This window comes from Pseudonaja textilis, chromosome 3, assembly GCF_049901715.1.
Source record: "Pseudonaja textilis isolate UNSWEBS1 chromosome 3, rPseTex1.2, whole genome shotgun sequence".
Classification (NCBI taxonomy): Eukaryota; Metazoa; Chordata; class Lepidosauria; order Squamata; family Elapidae; genus Pseudonaja; species Pseudonaja textilis.
The window spans coordinates 181,743,832-181,757,456 of record NC_141992.1 but is presented as its reverse complement, the minus strand read 5'-3'; the positions used below and the strand labels follow the sequence as shown (position 1 = coordinate 181,757,456).

Below are 13,625 nucleotides of genomic sequence, written 5' to 3'. Positions count from 1 at the left end.
AAAAGAAATCAAAGTTTCTGTTTGCATTGTTATGGTTGGGTAGATCTATAACTATATTGATATTTCGAAATATTCTTTCAAATTGTGTAGGTCAGAGGTATGTATTCATTTTAATTTGACCAACCATAGCTTGCATTGAATTCAAAAAGTTTAATTATCACTCACTCTCCAAAGTAGAGAATATATCTTTCTATATTGGGTTGCCTATATTTTGCCTATAAATTGAAAAACTTATCCAGTTCCTTTCCTTTCATTCCCAATCCCAGTTTTTTTTTCCCCAATCCTTTTGATATCTGCTTATCTAACAATTAAGCCTTCTCACAACTGTCAATGACAACTTAGAAAGTTTGAGATAAATCTAATTCCTATTTGGACAAATCCTTTTCTTAAACTTTTGAGATATTTCCATGATCCATCAGTGCCTGAGATAGAGAAGGAGAGTAAAATCTCTTTTCCTTCTTTGTAGATACTTTTCATCACTATCCCTGTCAGATACATCCCTGACAAATTATTAAGTTACTTGAAAAAAAAAATAGTTATAGGTTGAATAATTATTGTTCTCAGTGCTAGAATTATGCTTAAATCACAACACTCAAAGTTTGGCTTAATTAAGATACTTATGTTTTATTCTGGCATTACTTAGACTTCAAAAAAAGATCATCAAATTCTTTTATTTAAATAATAAAAGGAACATTGTAGATTGGACTTTCAGTGAAATTATTCTTTTCTTACATAGAATATTGTTATGTCTAATGTGCTTTAGGTCACATTCACATAATCTCTGCATGAATAAGGCAAGACAGACTAATCCCAGTGCTGGTACAGTATGTTATGTGCCAATTAACATCTCCTGAGTATCTTTGAAAATGTACATCCTTCTAAAAAAAGAACAATATCTCCTGTTGTAAAAAAATAACTAATAAATCATTATTTACATGCTGTGAAAAAAAAAGCTAGTTGTTGCCTACCACCTCAGGAATAGTGATTTTTAAAATGCACTTCTAGTTACTATGCACAATTGTAGACAAAGAATGCCAATTAAACACACTGTGTTATTTTATCAATGAAAAAGTAGCACTTTTTTCAGAACATGGCATATATTATTACAGAAAGAATATCAATAATGTGACAAATCAGTTTTTTTTAAAAAAAAATAATTGTCTGACCTTAAATACTCACATTTGTTATAATTATTTTCTTGTTACCTAATCAAAAATACCATTTCATATTCTTTGTTTCATGTAATAAAGGTTTCCAACATTCTATAAATAAGATATTTATTAGTTCTACCATTATAATTTTTTCCTTGATATTTTGTGATGCAGAAGATGAGATAGCCTGGAGTACTTTTTCTCTAATACACTAAGACTTACTTTTCCTTTCTTCCCTCTTTTTATAACTTCACTGTCTCCACCCCCTCTCTCTTTCTCTCTTTCTCTCACTCACTCACTCTCTCTCACACACATACACAATATATATGTATATGAACATGAAACTTCTTTAAAAAATAAAATATCACTAATTTCCATCATTAAATGGAAATTTAAGAAAACACGGTCAGATTTGTCAAAAATCTTCTATTGGTCTCTCTGTCAAATAAAATATTATTTACAGATTTGTAAATAAAATTGATTGGCAAACCATTACAGCAAATATATTCCCCATTTTAATATATATTTTCTCCCTTTCACCCTGTGTTTGCTATTTCACAATTCTTAATAACTTGGTAAATTTCAAGTACAGGGATCATGGTCCACTAGACAACATTATTTTTCTCCTTTATAAACAGCTATTGCACTATATTAATATTGATAACTGCAAGATAAGACAAAGAAGCTCAATTCTCAATTGCATATCCAAAAGCAAACCATTATAAATATCCCATGTTGAAAATACTGAATTCAACATACATATATATTGCAAAGGAATAGAAAGTACATTTGCTCATATATTTGCTCATATATTTGTTTTAGATCAAAGCAAGTTAGTTTCACAGTTTTTGCAACAACTTGTTGCTGCTTTGAAATACAAACATACATACATACATACATACATACATACATACATACATACATTAGGTAAGTAAGTAAGCAAGCAAGCAAGCAAGCAAGTAAGTAAGTAAGTAAGTATATAGGGGCATTTAAGATTAGTATTTAAAAAGTATTGCATAAATAATATTATTGTACTTGCTTCTTTCAACTTCTTATAAAGACTTGTTATTTGGCTATTTGAATGTTGCATTTCAGAAAAGGATATTTTGCTAACTGCCACCTGCTAACTTCAGAATACTGCTTTTGCTAACTGAAACAGGCCGTTAGATTTTCCTGGGTTTGTTAATGCTGATCTTAATGTAAGACTTCATATTTCCATTTAACTATAATGATTGATAGATAACATGATCACTTTGAGGATCCCAGATATCATGTTCCAATCTCTAAAGCCCACAGTGATAACAAATCAACAGATATAAAGTAGGCATGTGCAGACAAACTTAGATTCAGTTAACAAAGAGATCAATGTCATTGAGATAACATGATTAACATGATAATAGATAAATGCCATTGAAGTAACATTGTGAAGTAAAGAGGTGTTTGTTTCAACTTGATGAAGCAACTCGGAAAAAATATTTCAGGTCACAATTGCAGGAAAATATTTCACTAAGCCTTTCCCAGTGCTGGCTATTAATAACAATAGCACTTAGACTTATATACTGCTTCACAGTGCTTTACAGTCCTCTTTAACATAGTCAGCATATTTCCCCCCCAACAATCTGGATCCTCATTTGACCCACCTCAGAAGGATGGAAGACTGAATCAAATTTGTCCTAGGTCTCCTGCTCCAGCAAGGGGTTGGACTAGAGGACCTCCAAGGTCCTTTCCAACTCTATGATCTATGAATCTCTATGATCTGTGAATCTATGAACCTGGTGGGATTTGAACTGCCAAATTGAAGGCAGCTGATAGTCATCAGAAATGGCCTGCAGTACAGCAATCTTGATTTCCCACAGCATTCCATACTGACATCCAGCATGAAAGATCATTAGCAAATGCCAAGAGTACCTGGCATTGATTTTTTTTAAAGGCATTTTTTATCCTACCTGTATTATTTTTTATAAATAACTCAAGGTAGTGAACATACCTAATACTCTCTCTTCGTCTTGTTTTCTCCATAACAACAGCCTTGAGAGGTCCGTTGAGCTGAGAGTTGAATTTGGGTTGACTGGCCCAAGCACATCAAGCCAGCCTTCATACCTAAGGTGAAAGTAGAACTTAAGGCAGGCTTAAGGCAGTGCTAAATTTCATAATCTTCTGGTTTCTAGGCTAGTACCTTGACCATGTGGATTCTGAAGAATTCCAGTATTTCCTAAAGTAGTCCAGCTGGAACCTCCTTAAATCAGTGCTGCTGGAGAAGGGTCCTTTTCTTGCTGAAAGAAGTTCCTCTAGTGTTCTGCCATAAAATCAGCATGAAGAAGACTGAGGTGTGCTCAAAATCAGAGATATTATTTATTAAAAAGGGACTAGCCTTGAGATGCGTATTATCTGAACTTTGTTTCAAAGGGATACAAGGCCTCAAAACTTCACAATATGAATTTAATATACTGATTGAAATATAGTTTACACATATGGCATTTGGCATACATTCAGTAGAAAAATAAGGGTGCTGGAATCAATAAAAAGCTGACACTTCAAGATTTTAAACATGAAACCAAATCAAAACCTTGAACAGAAAAGCTAGTTACAAATTATTGGATGGTGTTTTTCTTTTCTCCTGGAATCATATTCTAGATTTATGGATAGGTTTACTGACAGTAGTAAATATAGTTAATTCTCAAAGTTAGGCAGAACTAGTCACACTGCCCCCATAAGTTTCTAGTCACACTGCCTCCATAAGTAAGAATCAATATATTTTATTATTTTAACATTCGTCTCATACTGTTTTTTCCAGAAGTGCTGCAAAAATGACTGTTTAATAAAAAACTTTATTCCATTCTAAGTATTTCAGGCAAGAATACTTGATAATTTATTCTTAGTTGATAGTGCTCTCTCTCTCTCTCTCCCCCTCCCTCCCTGCCTCCCTGCCTCCCTCCCTCTCTCCCCCTCTCTCTGTAAAATATAGTGTTTTATCAGTTTAGGAATATAATTATATATGTGGCCTTTGAAAGTCCCATTTATTATCGGATCACAATGTATACAACCCATTCTTATTTTCTCTTTTTAAGCATGTAATATTATTTTGGCTGAACTATCTGCAGCAGCATCCACAAGGAAGGGAACAAGGAAATAGATAGACAAAATCAGCATTGTAGCATAACAATGCACACCCTTCCCCTTTTGTCTGTGCATGGTGACACTGCACTCATATAACAAAAAAGAACAATCTTCCTCTGGAAGACCACAATTGTACTTTAAACGTTTTGACAAAAGCAGTAAAGTCCTATGGATGCCCATTATCCATTCATGAACTGCAAAATCTTTCTACTTTGTAATCTATTTTCTTACAATGCCTTCACAATACATATTAAATAAGCAGGATGAAAAAGAATACATTCAAGGAGTACCAAGGATAGAGTACATGTATTCTTGAATACAAGTTTGCTTAAAACTGACCATTTATCTCCAAAACCACATGCATTTTCACAACAAGATCCATAGGAGACAAAAAATATTGGCTGCTACATCTTTCAGAGGTTTGTTTTTCATTTCCATTTAATACATTACATTTTGAAAGTAATTGTTTTTTGAATTAACTTCCTTTGATTTTGACAGGAAAAACAAGAAAGAGTTTAAACGTCTTCCACTCTTTGGACTGAAAAATACTTAACCCCGAGAGACAATATCTTCTATACGAAGCCTTAGGCAAAAAATATTAATGTATAGTTTAGTAAACTTAGTTGTACAAAGATGGTTGCTTTGCAGCATAATGTATCATTTTTCTGCTGGTGCTCTCTGATGTTGGTTGGGTGAAATTACTGCACACAGAAGCAATAAATAGAATCACCCATGCACATTTTTATTACCAATGTGTAGTGTATCTGAGCTGTCAGCCTTACAATATATTTCTATAATAATGTCTTCATAATGCTATAAACTGGTGCTACAGATCCTATTTCTGCTAAAAACCTTAAAGAAGCTTCAACCATGTGATACAAATATTAAACATCTCAGTTAAATGAACAATGGTCACTCTTGCTACAAGAAGGGCAATAGGTTTCTCTATCAATAAGGAATGCTAATCTAGCTTCATTGGCAAAGACGATTTTAGAAAGGTGTTGACATCTACAATACTGGAAAAGAGCATGTTTGACTTAATACAATAATGAAAAGATTCACACTAGACTGCTGGATTTTGTTTCTTTGCAGCTATATAGTAAAACACATTTGTAATTATGATAGATAGAGAAAAAATGGCTGCACCAAAAATGCATTTCAGTCTTGTGCATAGGACTTTAAACTCAAAGTACAGATCACTCCCCAACATCATGAAAACAAGTCACAATTTATGCTTGATTCCCCACAACTCAAGAAGGCAGAGAGAAGACCAAATTGAATCAAGTTAACTTCAAGATCAAGATTATGAAATGAAAAGTGGATTGGGGAGAGATTTTTCATACACAAAAACACTACTTGAAGTCCATAGTTCAAATATTGTTAAGTAAAGCATTAACTCATTGTTCAGAGAAGGAAAGTACTACAAAACAGAAAAGGATCTATTATTCCTGAGAAATACAGCAGCATAAATTGATGCCTGAATCTGTTTTTCCTTATCTTTGGAACCTTTAATTATGATATTCTATGGGCTATATGTGGGGATTGGGAGTGGAAGATAGGTATTATTATCTTTCTCTTTTTCTCTATGTAAATGGTTGGATCTTCATCATTCTTCCAGTGCCTTGTACACTGCTCAAAAAAATAAAAGGAACACTTAAACAACACAATGTAACTCCAAGTCAATCACACTTCTATGAAATCAAACTGTCCACTTAGGTAGCAACACTGATTGACAATCAATTTCACATGCTGTTGTGAAAATGGAATAGATAACAGGTAGAAAGCATAGGCAGCTAGCAAGACATCCCCAATAAAGGAGTGGTTCTGCAGGTGATGACCACAGACCACTTCTCAGTTCCTATGCTTTCTGGCTGATGGTTTGGTCACTTTTGAATGCTGGCAGTGCTTTCACTCTAGTGAGACAGAGTCTACAACCCACACAAGTGGCTCAGGTAGTGGGAGTCTACAACCCACACAAGTTGCTCAGGTAGTGCAGCTCATCCAGGATGGCACATCAATGCGAACTGTGGCAAGAAGGTTTGCTGTGTCTGTCAGCATGGTATCCAGAGAATGGAGGTGCTACCAGGAGACAGGCCAGTACATCAGAAGATGTGGAGGAGGCTGTAGGAGGGCAACAACCCAGCATCAGAAAGGCTACCTCCTCCTTTGTCCAAGGAGGGACAGGAGGAGCACTGCCAGAGCCCTGCAAAATGACCTCCAGCGGGCCACAAATGTGTATGTGGCTGCTCAAACAGTCAGAAACATGAAGGTGGTATGAGGGCCTGACATCCATAGGTGGGGGGTTGTGCTTACAGCCCAACACTGTGCAGGATGTTTGGCATTTTCCAGAGAACACCAAGATTGGCAAATTCACCACTGGCGCCCTGTGCTCTTCATAGGTGAAAGCAGGTTCACACTGAGCACATGTGACAGACGTGACAGGGTCTGGAGACGCCATAGAGAATATTCTGCTGCCTGCAACATCCTCCAGTATGACCAGTTTGGCAGTGGGTCAGTAATAGTGTGGGGTGGCATTTCTTTAGGGGGCTGCACTGCCCTCCATGTGCTTGCCAGAGGTAGCTTGATTGCCATTAGGTACTGAGATGAGATCATCAGACCCCTTGTGAGACCATATGCTGGTGCGGTTGGCCCTGGGTTCCTCTTAATGCAAGACAATGCTAGACTTCATGTGGCTGGAGTGTGTCAGCAGTTCCTGTAAGATGAAGGCATTGATGCTATGGACTGGCCCGCCTGTTCCCCAGACCTGAATCCAATTGAGCACATCTGAGACATCATGTCTCGCTCCATCCACCAATGCCACATTGCACTACAGACTGTCCAGGAGTTGGGGGATGTTTTAGTCCAGGTGTGGGAGGAGATCCCTCAGGAGACCATCTGCCACCTCATCAGGAGCATGCCCAGGTGTTGTAGGGAGGTCATACAGGCATGTGGAGACTGAGCCTCATTTTAACTTGTTTTAAGGACATTACATCAAAGTTGGATCAGCCTGTAGTGTTTTTTTCCACTTTAATTTTGAGTGTAACTCCAAATCCAGACCTCCATGGGTTGCTAAATTTGATTTCCATTGATAATTTTTGTGTGATTTTGTTGTCAGCACATTCAACTATGTAATGAACAAAGTATTTAATAAGAATATTTCATTCATTCAGATCTAGGATGTCTTATTTTTGTGTTCCCTTTATTTTTTTGAGCAGTGTATTTTCCATCTTTTGCTCTGAATTAGGAATCATGGTGGCACAGTGGTTAGAATGTTGTATAGAAAGCTAAATCCCTGCTCATTGCCAGGAATTTGATTCTCACTGGCTGAAAGTTGACTCAACCTTCCATCCTTCTGAGATTGGTAAAATGAGAACCTAGACTTTGGGAGGCAATATGCTGACTCTGTAAACTCTGTAAGGGCTGTAAAGTACTTTGAGGCAGTATATAAGACGAAGTGTTGCTATTGTTGTTATTAGTTTATTGTCCCAGTCAGAATTGGGCTACTGTGATGATCTGGGGCATGGCACAAAGGCAATACAGTCAGATAATCAATAAGAGTCCCTTTATTAGCTCCAACTTTGCCCCCAATATCCTGGTTACCTTCTAGCTGGAGAAAAACTCTCCCAGGAACAGCCTTTGACTTCAGAGAATCAAGTCCAAAATCTGGTCAACAAAAACTGTAACTATAAGTCCAATCAAGGCAAAATGATGAGTTTGGCAGGGCAGGACCAAGAATTCTAGATGTGAACACATGGCAAAACTCAACATGATTGGGAAGACGCCAGGAACACAGATAAGCAAAGTCAACACAAGATAAAGTCACATTTGCTCCCAGCAGCTGTCGCACGCAACATGCATTTCTTTTAAACTTTCTTCACAGCTGTGGCTAATGAAGGGAATCAGGGCTCTTTCCTCCCCTCTAAGCCATGCAATCCATGTTGCTCTCTTCTCCGTTCCTCCCTGCATGCCCTAGGATGAAAGGGCCTGGGCCTGGGTCTTCCTCTGAACTCCCTCTCCCTTGTTCTACTTCTTCCCTGCTCTGCCCGGCTGGACTTCTACCTTCCCCAGTTTCCTTCACAGCCAACAGAACCACTCTCCCACTCCCTGCCAGCTGTTTGTCTTCCTCCTTGGATTCAGACTTTGACAGGGGCATGACAGGAACTATTTAAGCAACTTTCAAGATTTATAGCTCCTTCTCAAAGAGCCATTAGCAGCTGTGAGTAGAAAGACCTTTACCCAAATTCATGTACACCAACGTTGTCTTGTTATAGAATCCTTATCACAGACAATCATGCTTTAATCATCTTGCAGATGGACTGTGGCAAAACACAAAGCATGGGTGTCTTCAAATTATCCAGCTGGTATTGAAAGTAATGGAAAAGTCAGGATGTGCTTTTGTACATGTTATATCTCTGCTGTGCCAGTTATACTAATTTCCAGTAAGTGTTCAGTACTATTCAAGGCATTGTTTTTTTCCCCATTTATGAAGCCTTCATAGCCAAAAGCCTAGTAATTTGAAGACCATATTTCTCCCATTATTACTGCATGAGCTTAGAATGAATGTGGTCCATGTCCCATCCTTCCCATCAATGCCACCTGATGAAGCCGTTGTGTTAATAATACAAGTTAAAACAACTGGGACATTTTTTGACTACCTCTTGATTGGTTCTGTTCATTTTCTCCTTTTCATCATATGATTGGGAGGAGGAGAGGGAGTGTTTTCTTACATTTAATGATTGTCTTTAGCTCTAATATAATAATTATAATATCAGTACAAATGAAGAAACAGAAGTTTTTTCCCCTTAACATCAAAATTCTAGTGTCTATTTTATAGGTTCTTTGGTTCATTTTTGTTTGATGTTTGTTTCTGCTTTGAAATACTATCCTATAATGTAACTATCAGTTTATTCCACCATTTCCACTCCACCTACCCATTTACTACTGATAAATGAAATATTTTATTTAGGTTGTGTAATATAATTTGATATCACCTCATTGGAGATGCGCCATTTGTATAATAAGAGAAGAAATATTTGTAATAAGGACTTGAAAGACAATCTAACCAATTATTAAGAAAGTCACTATGATTTTAATATACCGTAGGAGATATAATTGTATTGTATGTACTCAAATTCAACATACAGGAATTAGCATGAAATCTTGCAAAGATTTATATCTAAATTACAGCATCTATAATCACAACCTAAGTCAGATGCTTAATTAGTTATTTGAAAGTCTGGGGCATTGTTCCACTTGTATTGCAAAAGTTTTTAGCTAAAACCTTTTATTGTTGTTATTGTTGTTGTTTTAACACACTGTTACCATTTCCTCTATTTCAGATAATTAATTAGCTAAATTGTAACGCACAGGTATAAGAAGCAGAAATGAGCAGTGTGGGCAGATGGAATAAATCCCACAAATAAATTTTAAAAATCTCCAAAATAGCCAATGATCCTTTAACAGCCAAGAAAATGTTGATTGAATGAGAGTGATGAATACTAAACATTATGTAAGAGAAGGGGGAGGGGGATCAGAATAAGAATTGCTGGAAATATGCAGAAAAATCACACTTAGCATTTTTATCCACATAGCAAGTCCTTTCTAAAGGATTGGCAGATGTTGTTTTTTAATAATATTAAAAGTATCATTTCAGGATGTAAGCTTTTCCAAGTTTAGTGCCTTTTGCAATTGATTAATGGTGTTTTAATTAATGTTGATGGCGTTCATGGGTGCTCTAGTTGTTTTGGGACTGTATTCAAGATGCCTATTACTATTGGTGCTATTATGCTTTCTTTTGTTATAGTTGTTCTATTATTATTGTTGTTGTTGTTCTTGTTGTAGTTAAATTGTGATTGATCACACAGCCAGCCAGTTTTTAGACTCGATTTGGCGTTTTTATCCACCTATTGATTCTATCCCAAGGACCTGGGATAAGCAGATGTTGTTGAATGGTGTTTACTATTATTACTATTATGTGTAAGTAATCTACTGTTAGATCAACAGTCTTAAAATGTAATAATTCAAGTACTAACAAAGGACCTAAATATTATTAAGATAAAGGAAAAGGAAAAGGTTCCTAAGTCTAGTAGACAGTTCTCATCTCCATTTCTTAGCTGAGAGACCAATGTTGTCTGAAGACCCTTTCCATAGTCATCTGGCCAGCATGGCTATATGCCAAGGCACATAGAACACTGTTACATTCTTATCGAAGTGCATATGAGTAGATAAATAGATGCATGCTTTCGAATTGCTAGGTGGGCAATGGGAGCTTGTCCCATCAAAGGGCACTTGGATCTCGAACCCTGGCTGCCAATTTTTCAGTTGACAAGCTCATAGTCTTTAACTGCTGAGCCATTGCATTTATTATTAAGATAGCATCTAAGAATAGAGGCAGTTTCAATCAGGGGGCTTTTTTGTAACATTAGAGTGCTCAAATCGGATAAATTCAATATTTCCAGATTTTGAGGAAGTCCTTTTGGTATTGCTCCAATGACTCCAATCAAGATTGGTGTAACATTTTTTTTTAAAAAAATATTCAACTTTGATCTGCAAGTCCTTATATTTCATATTTTCCCCATTGTTTTTCTTCGATGCTAAAATCACTCTCAGTAGCAACATCAGTGAACCAGGTTTACCTCTTTTAAATCACTGTTTTATCAGGCATGTTATGAATAAAATACCTGTCTGTTTGCATAAAGTTCATAAGATCTTAACCCACTCATTTTCTAAACCCTATTCGATTCCAGTAGTTTTTACTATATTCAAATTCAAACTTCAGGCAAAGTTTCCAATTAATAATTTTGGCAACTCAGTTGTGACTGCTTGTAGTCAGTTTGTGAAATTTTGCTGCAGCCACTGATTAATTGTTTCATCCTTTTTATTAGAAAGATGGCATTTGCTGTTGTCAATTACTGTAAGATTTTTGCCTTCACATAATTAGTTGTCAAAGTATGTTCCTGAGCCACTAAAATAGAGACTTCAGCTTCTTTAACTCTGATCTTAACCAACTCCATGTGGGTTTTTTAATCAGCTATTTTAATCCATCAAGTATTAACCATGCAGCAGCTTGTTCTTCTAATTAACAAATTTGTTTCCAATTATTTCTTTTCTGTATTCAGCCTTCATCTTTGTTATTTTCAAGAGCTTTCCTTGATTGACGTCCTTAGCAAGCATTCTTGGCTCTTCTTAATATGGTCATTGAGGCCATGTTTTTCTTCCTGCTTTGCCTGTAGAAGTCTTCTATCCCATTCAGCTTTTGGCAAATAGAGTAAAACAAAATCACTTTTTGGATTATTATTATTATTATTATTATTATTATTATTATTATTATTATTATTATTATTGCCTAGGAATCCTAAATGCTTGGGAGATATCTCAAGGATCATGATTTGGGTAGTTGGTGGAGAAGAAAAATGGGAAGAATACAAAATGGTTTTCTGAAGTCAAATACCCTGAAATACTGCCTCTTGTTTCTGACTTCCATCTCTTCTATTCACATTCAAACATTTATCATTTGCTTCATGAATTCTGATTCCTTTCTCCCTTTTAGTTTATGTTCTCTATTGCATCTCAGGTAGTACTCTAAAATATAATAATAACAATAAAAAAGAACACATAATTTTGTTATTTGGCCAAAATGCAGCATAAATGTGTACAGCAAATGATCTGAAAGCAAGTAGCTAAGTAATATATTTTTATAATCATTTAAATCATGGAATGAAGAACCATGTTTCCAACATGATTATTAAGTAACATAATATATATAATGTGAATTCCAGAAATCCATCTTAAGACACTTCCTTTATTGGCAAACTCACATGGGAAATAATTATGGAAAATTGAAGATAGTTAGGTACTTTTGTCAGAAAAGATGCTATAAAAAGGAGGTTTAGTGGTAGAAAATGTTGAGGAAACTGATGGAGTTGTGTATTTTGCTTGGTGAGTTTCTTGATGAAATCTGGAAATGATACAGCCATAAAATTACTCAGTAACTTGGACTGCAATATTTAAGATATATCTAGGATTTGTTCTAGGACAGTTGGGCAAATATGATTTTCCCCTCTTTTGAAGGATATAGAATTGATCTATCTGTAAAATATTTTTATATCAAAATGAAACACTGCACTTCTTTGAGAGATGAAAACAAAGTAATAAATTTAGAAATACTTTGTGAGGATGTGCTAGCTACAGATGGGCAGTAAACATTATTTCTGAAGCATTCATAGATGGAAAATGTCAGATTTCTGGATCTTTAATATTTGTGTAGAAGCAGGAATTCCAGCTGCAGAAATCAAATGGATGTTATACTAAAGATGAATATACTTAGTTCACTTTTGTAAATGGTCATTCTGTAAATGAATAGCTCTATAAAAATGAGACTATGGTAACAATGTAATAGAATAACAATACAGGAGAACAACAATAGGGACTGTTGTTACAAGCAGAGAACTGTGATTCATAGATTAAAAATCATTTATTTGATTAGTTATAAACTTTAAACATTGTAACCATGCCTTTTCTCTCTAAGTTCAATTTTCCATATTTAATTTGAATCTATGATTAAGTTATAATACAGTAGTTTATCAAACAATATTATTTAATTTTATCATCAATCTCTTTCACTTGGTTAAAATCTCAGTATACTATCCTGGTGATTGAATTGTATATAGTGGCTGATTGTGTATTGATAGATTGGTAGAAGGTTATCTATTCATCACAAATGTGGATACTATTTTAATGCTGTAATTTTCTTTCCCTAGACATTTTAAAATTACTTAAAATTTTATAATTAAATGAGATGGAAAAACAAGTCTATATAATACTTTCTTATTGACTATGATTATTTTCTTGAACTGTGGTTGGAAAATAATTTGATGATAATTCAAAGTCTTCCCATATATCCTCATGGGTAGAATTTTTAGTCCATTGTGCTAAAGGATCGGTGAAGTATCAACTTTGTGTTTTACAATGCCATAATGGATTTGAAATATCATAGTAAAGTTCTTGGAAAAATAAGATAAAATGTTGGTCCCCATTAATAAGGGAAATAAACACACATTAAATAAGAAAAGGATTGCCAAGTCTGCTGTGCCCCATAATTAAATTCAGTTTTCCAAGTTCCATAACTGCACAGTGAAATTGCCCAAATCCAGTTATGGCACATGGGAAAATATTTAAGTTAATTTTAATATTTTGCATAAAAGGCATAATATACATTCATTTCAAGAAAATATATGTTTTTCCTTTGTGTATGCCTTTGTAGCTACTGTATAGAAACATTATAAATATTTGCCTTTTGTGTAAAAATATATATTCTTTTCAAGTCTTTTGGGTCCATGATGCTGTTGGAAATAAATT

General features: G+C 35.1%; 1 protein-coding gene across 1 annotated transcript in view; it reads left to right on the top strand.

Annotated features, from left to right (window-relative positions):
• CSMD3 (CUB and Sushi multiple domains 3) overlaps positions 1-13,625 on the top strand; it is a 646,074-nt gene that overhangs the window by 298,096 nt on the left and 334,353 nt on the right. The window lies entirely within an intron of this gene.